We start from the raw sequence: 7573 nt of genomic DNA on the forward strand, positions 1-7573 counted from the left end.
CATTGATTTGATCTTGTTTATCTACAACTGGAAATATACCTCTAGAATATAGAATTTTTTTACGAATATTTATTTTGACCTTTATTGAATCCATAAAACTTAGCAATCCAATAAGGCCTTCTCATGCGAATATTAACTCTTTTAATTCGTAGGGTCAGTCCTTGACTCTCTGGAAAAAATTGAATAGGATCCTAATTCTTTTCGCCAGCCCACCTAATGAATCATTTGGATTTGTTTTCCATAGAATCTTCTGCAGTCATAAGTTCCGTTGTTCCCATCACTTCTTGGTTAATGGATAGGCATGAACTCTGCAACTGAGCTCCTAATTCAATTTGGTGCTTCTATCTTTTTTTTATATTTTTTTAAGCATATTCACTATTTAGTTGTTATATGGGCATAGAATTTGCCACCTGTTTAATAGTGGGTGCATTGGATGCACTTATTTTTTAATGGGTCAGGGTGTGTTCGGTGCACTAAACATCATGGCTAAATTGGGGCCTATGTCACTTGACTGGGGCCTATAGCTACGTGATAAAATAGGGTCATTAAGAAGTAATCCATAGAAACCCCTTAACCAACTATTTTTTTAATGGCTAATTAACCCTTAATTAATTAGTGTTAATTTGGGTGATTAGTGTTAAAATATCGTGTTAGATGTGAAATTAAAGTGTGTTAATGAATCCCTTGAACTTGAAAAATTTAAAATTTTGATTTTTTTTTTGAAGAACATCAGCTCAGAATCGGTTTATGTTCTTAGTGGTATCAACCGATTATCCAGAATCGGTTTATATGGGCATGAACATAACCGATTGTGAGTAAATTTTTTCATTTTTATCTGTGATTGTTTCTTGTTAAACATCAAATAAAATTAAAATTCATTCTATACCCGAATTAAGAACGAGTATGACTTCGTACTCGTTTTCAAATCGCTTAAGAAGTTGTACTCGTTTTCAATTCGAGTATAAAGTTTTACTCGTTTTCAATTCGAGTATAAAGTTTTACTCATTTTCAAATTGGGTAAAAGCATATAGTTTTCATTTTCATTTGTAATCGAAATGAAATCGAGTAATGAAATTGAGTATGATTTCATACTCATTTTATGATCGAGTATTAACTGAAAAAAAAATTGGTTAGCCAGAATCGGTCTACACGATAATATGTAAAAACCGATTCCTGACATTGCATAACAGGAATCGATTTATAAGAATGCTCATGTAATCCGATTCTAACAAAAAGAAGATACAGAAAAATTGAGAACAACAATCGGTTTACTCGACACACATATAAAATCCGACTCTAACATTATACATCAACAATCGGTTTTTACCAGTGCTAATGTAATCCGATTTTGGTTCAAATTTCTCGAACCAGAAAACATATCAAGGACAATCGGTCTTTGTGGGCATGAACATAAAGTGTTTCTATTTGCAATCGGATCACATATACATTAACGTTAACCGATTCTGATAAATCAGGAAAATTTTGATTTCAAAATTTTCAATTTTTGAGCAATTTTATGTTACTAAAACCTAGTTTATAGGATTGGGTTGAGAAGAAAAAAAGAAGAATCAGTTGAAGTAGAGACGGAAATGAATTTGATTTTAGTTTTTAATTTTATGATTTTAGTTTTATGATTTTGATTTTGATTTTAGTTTTTAAATTTTATGATTTTAGTTTTATGATTTTGATTTTAGTTTTTAATTTTATGATTAGGATTTGATGGGGACAAATTAATAGTATTAATATTTGATAGAGGGTATAATGATAGTTTCATCAAACTTAGACACACCTTATCATTTTTTATGGGGTGGATAAAAAAATCCATATGCCCTGATTAAGTGGCACATGCCCCAATTTAGCCAGGCTAAACATGGGCGTCATATATTCTAGTTGCTTCAGGAGAACAAAAAAAAAAAGTTATATATTCCAAATAAATAGTGAAAATATAGCCGTTTCAACATCAAAGCGCAGCCCAAATTTTCAATTTCAAAATTTGAAATATAATATTAAAAATCCCCAAAATTCTTCTCAAAGAAAGAGAAACTCAGTCACAACTCTCTTCTTCTTCATAAACCCTAGATCTCTGTATCTCTCTCTCAACAATGGCGGATGAGACAGAGAAAGTAGAAGAGAAGAAAATCCCTGTGTTTACAGTCTTAAAGAAAGGTTCTATTGTCAAGAACATCTATCTTGATAATCTATCGATTTCTGGTGAAGATGATTCTTTATTAGTCGGAGGAGAAGAAGAGGAGGAGATATTCATTGTTGGTAGACACCCAGATTGTAATATAATGTTAGAACATCCGAGTATTAGCAGATTTCATCTGAAGATCTACTCTAAAACTTCTTCGGAATCAATCTCCGTCATGGATTTATCATCAGGTATCTACAAGATTTACTCTGAAACTTCCTCTCTCTTTAATTTTTTTGTGAATTGATTTTTGATTTGTGATATTGTTTTTGGTTTACAGCTCATGTACATGGATTTCGGATCAGAAGATTGAACCACAAGTTAGAGTAGACCTGAATGAAGGTGATACGCTTAGATTAGGTACTTCGACTAGAGTTTACAGATTACATTGGGTTCCACGTTCATTTGATCTTGAAAACTCGCCCAATTTTGAAAATCCGTTTTCAATTCAAGAGGTAAAAGAGGTAGAAGAAGGAAGAGACGACATGAATGAGGTAAGATTTTGCCCTAATTTAGTTTGATTTTAGATTTTCCTGCATATCTAGGTTTTTTCTGCATTTTTTGTGAGAATGAAGTTTTTAGGGTTTAAAATATATGGGTTTTTGCTTTTGACAGAATGATTGTCTTGATTCTCATGAAAAATTCCCAAATGAAGAGAAGGAAAATGAAGGAGAAGTTAACGAGGTTAGGTTATGCTTTTAACTTAGAATTTAACACTTTCTGTTTATAGTTTGTTGTCATTACTTATTGTTAAGGAAGTGTTATTGTTGTTTGACAGATGGAGCATGAAATCTCTTTTGAAAGAGAGGAGAATCATACCCTGTTATCGGCATTACCAATGTCGGAAAACGGAAATGCTTCATTTGTTTGTGAAGATGATAATGGAGTACATAATATGGTGGCAGTGGTGAGAGAAGAAGGAAGGGAGAGTCCTTTGAGGTCTAGAGCTACGGGTGAAGAATCTGTGTTTTCATCAACCTTGGCTGCTGTAGAGAGTGTTGTAGAAGAAACAAGTCCTCAGCAGATTGACAAGGAAAACGTGACTCTACAGTCTCTTATTATCTGAACCTGCAGATCAAGAGAGCCCACTAATGAAATCAGAAAAGAAGTTTGCTACGCCGAATATTTGGTCGAGACGAGGCAAGTCTGTTGGTTCGATTCAGATTGAAATAGCTGAGGCTAGTTCTAAGCAAGAGATGGAAGAAGAATTTGCTCCAGACAAGGAGAATTGTACACCAAGACCTGCACCTGGAATGAAGTTGATGAGAAAAGAGGTTGGGTCAGATGAGGTCAGGAATACTGGATCATTTGCTTCGAAGGTTAGGAGCAGAATGAAGAATATTGAGGTTAACAGTGCTAATGTGTTAGAGGAAGAAATAGTTTCTTGAATTCTTTTTCCAGGTGTAGATAATGAAGGTGAGGAATTGCATACTCCAGATAAAGAGAATTCTGCACCTAGATCCTTACTTGGATCGAAATCAAAGAAAAAGGGTATCTTAGAAGAAATGAAGAATCAAAATTCTGGTCCCTTGCGTTCTAAAGTTAGTACATACCCGAATATTGATGAAGATCTAGAAGCTGAAGAACTCTTTACTCCAGATAAGGAGAATATCACTCGACGACGCGTACTTGGGATGAAATCAAAGAAGAAAGGTTGCTTAGCAGTAGTGAAGAACCAAAGTTCTGGATCTCTGGGTTCAAAATCTGCAATGCTCTCAAATATTCTTCAGGAGGAATATCGAAAATGTGAAGAAGAAATATCCACTCCAGATAAGGAGAATTTCTCCCCAAGACCTATATTGGGGATGAATTCAATGGAAGACGGTGGGCTAGAGGAATTGAAGATTTTGAATCTCCAAACTCAAAGTTCATTACTACCCCAAATTCCGACGTCGAAGAAGGTAGATTCTACTTTTCAGATAAAGAGAATTTGACACCTATAGTTTCTGGAGACTCAAAATCAAGGAAATCTAGTTTTAGAGATCATGTAAGAAATGAATCAGAGATGATTTTGAGCAAGAGAGAAGGAGGAAGAGTGCCTTTTCAGTCCCTTCTATCACCAAATTCCATCAGCAAAAGCAAGTCAGAGTCCTCAGATCCTTCTATTATTACTACCACGAGCTGTGGTTCAGCCAACTTCAGCCAATCTACTGAAAAGAACTGTGTTTCATATCCCAATGCAAATTTCTTGGCCACAGTTGCAGTTTTCCATTTTATACATTTAAGTAAACTAGTTTTGAACTGGACTTTTTTGTTGCAGAACCAGTCTGGCGAGGAGGCTAATAACAGGGAGGCTAATAACAGAAGGTGGAATATGGTGGTAGATACAGGTTGTCTTCTAGATAAGGAATCTTGGAAGTCCTTAAAACTACTTGAAGGCATTAAAGGGACTCACCTCATTATACCAAGAATGGGTAAAACTTAGTCTTTTCTTTTATTGATTATCTTTCTATATATAAGCTTATTTTATACATATCTGCCATATAAAATTTGCTCATATATACCAGAATAACTGTCATCTCATTGTATCAGGAATCTGTGAAAGGATTTAGTCATCTTTTACAATTTGTGTTTCCCGCATGTCAATAGTTGTTTTCTAAACCAGAATAACAGTCATCTAATGTTTGTTTTTATACCGTTTTTGTACTTGTTACTTATTTTAGTTGATTTCATCTTCAAGGTCTCCTTATTATTTTAAATTTTAAACCAAGGATGTGCTTATCTCCGTATCACCATTGAGGATCTTACTTACATGCATTAGCTTAATGTTCCAATTATATATGCAGTCATAAGGGAGCTGGATAGTCTCAAGCGGCGGGGTAGCCTGTTCAAAAGGGCAGTAGAGGTCTCTTCTTCTGCTGTATTGGAATGGATCGGAGAGTGCATGACAAGAACAAATTGGTGGATTCATGTTCAAAACTCACTAGAGAGCTTGCCCACAGCACCAACTCCTCCTGCATCCCCACACTCTATATCAAGGGAAGCAAATTATGATGCTTTTGGTAGAGCACTCCAGTTATCATTTGGGAGTCTGATGGAGATTGCTTCCCTGACAGCACAAGACAAGAGAATTAAGAACAATGAACGCCTTGTCGTTCTTAGTAATGATGTTGCTCTGAAGACCAAAGCCATGGCAGTGGTACATTCTCCCCCTATGGATGACTGCTGGTTTGTGTACTTTTATTGCAAAACAAACCCAAATCTGGTAACCCGAAAGAACCTTAGTATACAATAAGTAATAGAGTTATCTGTTTCCTTAGATGAAACACATAAATGCATGTCTTCCTTTACACAGAGCCAGAATTAGAAAATGTTATGATGATAAGGTCGACCTAGTTTCAGGTAAACACCATAGAACAATTATCAAATGCTTTCCATTCTGTCATCACTGTATGTAGCGTTACTCTAATTAGAAGTATAAAATTTTAATTAGTTTGTTGGTGTTTTAGGGATTAATCTGTGAGACAGCTGAAGAATTTCGGGAAAGTCTCGTGAACCCATACTCTGAAAGATTCATGTGGGTAGGGAGCACACCAAGAGGACGTACTTGGTCTAGCTTCAATGACACGCCAGTTTTAAGAGAGAAATGTTATCAAGGTTTCCCAGTAAAGAAGAGAAAGTCCGCTGAGAGTGCAAAGGGATTGAAGCTCATACTACTCCATGGATCCCGCAAGACTTTGGATCGTGCGAATGTTGTTGACAGCTCCAAAGTAACAACTGAGGTTACCAGATTCAGGGATGATTGGTGGGGAACCGGAATGACAGCTGGTACATTCATCGCCATGATCTTACTAACAAGGTGTATAATGCTGGGTGCAGATACCCGATCCGTGAGACCTAATGATATTGATTCGGATACCGGTGAAACGATTACCGACTTTCTCGGCTATGAAAAAGTGAATAACAAAATTTTGGTAGCTGGTAGAAGACTGGTTTTGGCCATGTCAGGCTCATCAGGTTTTGCCAAAAAATTACATAAACAAATGGATGGACGGATGAGTAGAAGACTGCTGCAGTTGCTGATATGCTTAAGATTTCAATGGCAACAATAAAAAAACGCTATCCGTGGTATAGGCGGGTTGGGGTATTAGCCGCTTATTACGACTTGGAAGATCTCACCAATCCTATCCCAAGGTTGATGGTCTGTGACTCGGAAGACTGCTCAGTCCATTTTGCTGGTAGGTATGCCGTAGAAGGGTGCTCTTATCGTGACGCATTTGATCGCTTAAGGCTCTTCTATTGCAGTAACATCAGTGAGGATGAAGGAAAGGAGTGGATTAAAGTAATGATCAATATGTCGGCTAGAGAAGCCGAGAGAGATGTAATTAAGAGGGAGAAACGAAGAGAGGAATTAGGAATCCCATTTCCCTTGGGAGTGGTGGACCACGCCTGGGTCGGAGGCAAGCGGAAATTCTGTTGCTTGCGGCCAGAAGGCCCATTGTTTCAGGACTTTGGATACATTAAGCTTGACGAATTCTGTTGAAAGCTTAAGGAATTGTGTCGAGGTAGATATATACTAGAAATTACTCTGTTGAAGTAGATATATACTAGAAGTTACTCTGTTGAGAAATTACTCTGTTGAAGTAGATATATACTAGAAATTACTCTGTTGAAGTAGATATATACTAGAAGTTACTCTGTTGAGATACATATATATAGGATACTAGAAATTACTCAATATATGCTTTTTATTTGTTGTTCCTCGGAACAAACATTTGACATTGAAAACGAGAGTTAATTTTGTGCTGGCCTGAATTTTTGGCCACAACATATAAGAAAGTTAGTATTTGATTGATGGTGATATAATGTTTTTTTTCTCTCATTATAAAAACCTATGGCGTCTGATCGATGGTAAGTTTAGGATGCTACAAAATGACTGTTAGGACCTTGTTACAGATAATGGTGACAACTCATGGCCTGTAAGGACCTTCTCACTCTCTCCGAGTCTCAGTAATGGGCAAGAGTAAGTGTAGCAGAGGCCTCTCTTGTCCTTGGAAGTTTGATTATTTGTAATTCAGCTATATGATAAACAAACATTTGCGAACTGGTAGGCTTACAACTGTTTTCTCCCCCCTTCAAATTTTGTAGGTCATAATAGAGGTTGATCAATTGAAGATAGATTTAAGGCTCAAGTTCTAGATTTCTAGTTAAGATGTCCTGTTACTAGACAATTAGTGGTCTTAAAATGTAACGACTTGCAAAAACATGATGTTCCTCTATAAGGGCAATCGAATGACGGAATCGACTGAATAAGTTGCATAAGAAACTTTGTTTTGCCTCCATCTGATAGTTCAACCGGAAAGCAACTTCTTTGATCCACTGATTTATCTTAATGAGTGTATCCACAACACACTTATGCTGATTTGATTGTTTTGCCACACT

The 7573-nt window shown here is 36.3% G+C and overlaps 1 pseudogene; it reads left to right on the plus strand.

Moving 5' to 3' along the window:
• Window positions 1–2051: 2051 nt before the first annotated feature.
• On the plus strand, window positions 2052–6992 carry LOC113359434 (annotated as a pseudogene).
• The last annotated feature ends 581 nt before the right edge of the window (window positions 6993–7573 follow it).

The sequence above is a fragment of the Papaver somniferum genome, chromosome 3, assembly GCF_003573695.1.
Source record: "Papaver somniferum cultivar HN1 chromosome 3, ASM357369v1, whole genome shotgun sequence".
Classification (NCBI taxonomy): Eukaryota; Viridiplantae; Streptophyta; class Magnoliopsida; order Ranunculales; family Papaveraceae; genus Papaver; species Papaver somniferum.